The sequence below is a fragment of the Coregonus lavaretus genome, assembly GCF_964263955.1.
Source record: "Coregonus lavaretus genome assembly, contig: HAP1_SCAFFOLD_5312, whole genome shotgun sequence".
NCBI lineage: Eukaryota > Metazoa > Chordata > Actinopteri > Salmoniformes > Salmonidae > Coregonus > Coregonus lavaretus.
Genome location: NW_028156266.1, coordinates 14,771 through 16,247, shown reverse-complemented (window position 1 = coordinate 16,247; position 1,477 = coordinate 14,771).

The following is a 1,477-nucleotide window of genomic DNA, read 5'->3' as shown; positions in this document are numbered from 1 at the left end:
GTGTCGTCTGCGTAGAGGTGGATCTGAGAGTCACCAGCAGCAAGAGCGACATCATTGATATACACAGAGAAAAGTGTCGGCCCAAGAATTGAACACTGTGGCACCCCCATAGAGACTGCCATAGGTCCAGACAACAGGCCCTCCGATTTGACACACTGAACTCTATCTGAGAAGTAGTTGGTGAACCAGGCGAGGCAGTCATTTGAGAAACCAAGGCTATTTAGTCTGCCAATAAGAATGCGGTGGTTGACAGAGTCGAAAGCCTTGGCCAGGTCGATGAAGACGGCTGCACAGTACTGTCTATTATCAATCGCGGTTATAATATCGTTTAGGACCTTGAGCGTGGCTGAAGTGCACCCATGACCAGCTCGGAAACCGGATTGCATAGCGGAGAAGGTACGGTGGTATTCGAAATGGTCGGTGATCTGTTTGTTAACTTGGCTTTCAAATACTTTCGAAAGGCAGGGCAGGATGGATATAGGTCTGTAGCAGTTTGGATCTAGAGTGTCACCCCCTTTGAAGAGGGGGATGACCGCGGCAGCTTTCCAATCTCTGGGGATCTCAGACGTTATGAAAGAGAGGTTGAACAGACTAGTAATAGGGGTTGCGACAATTTCGGCGGCTAGTTTTAGAAAGAAAGGGTCCAGATTGTCTAGCCCAGCTGATTTGTAGGGGTCCAGATTTTTCAGCTCTTTCAAAACGTCAGCTGTCTGAATTTGTGTGAAGGAGAAGCGGGGGGGGGCATGGGCAAGTTTCAGCGGAGGGTGCAGAGTTGGTGGCCGGGGTAGTGGTAGCCAGATGGAAAGCATGCCCAGCTGTAGCAAAATGCTTGTTGAAATTCTCGATTATTGTAGATTTATCGGTGGTGATAGTGTTTCCTAGCCTCAGTGCAGTGGGCAACTGGGAGGAAGTGCTCTTATTCTCCATGGACTTTACAGTGTCCCAAAACTTTTTGGAGTTAGTGCTACAGGATGCAAATTTCTGTTTGAAAAAGTTTGCCTTTGCTTTCCTGACTGCTTGTGTATATTGGTTCCTAACTTCCCTGAAAAGTTGCATATCGCGGGGGCTATTTGATGCTAATGCAGTACGCCACAGGATGTTTTTGTGCTGGTCAAGGGCAGTCAAGTCTGAGGAGAACCAGGGGCTATATCGGTTCTTAGTTCTGTATTTTTTGAATGGGGCATGTTTATTTAAGATTGAGAGGAAATTACTTTTAAGGAACAACCAGGCATCCTCTACTGACGGAATGAGATCTATATCCATCCAGGATACCTGGGCCAGGTCAATTAGGAAGGCCTGCTCGCTAAAGTGTTTTAGGGAGCGTTTGACAGTGATGAGGGGTGGTCGTTTGACCGCGGACCCGTTACGGACGCAGGCAATAAGGCAGTGATCGCTGAGATCCTGGTTGAAGACAGCTGAGGTGTATTTAGAGGGTATGTTAGTCAGGATGATATCTATGAGGGTACCCATGTTTACG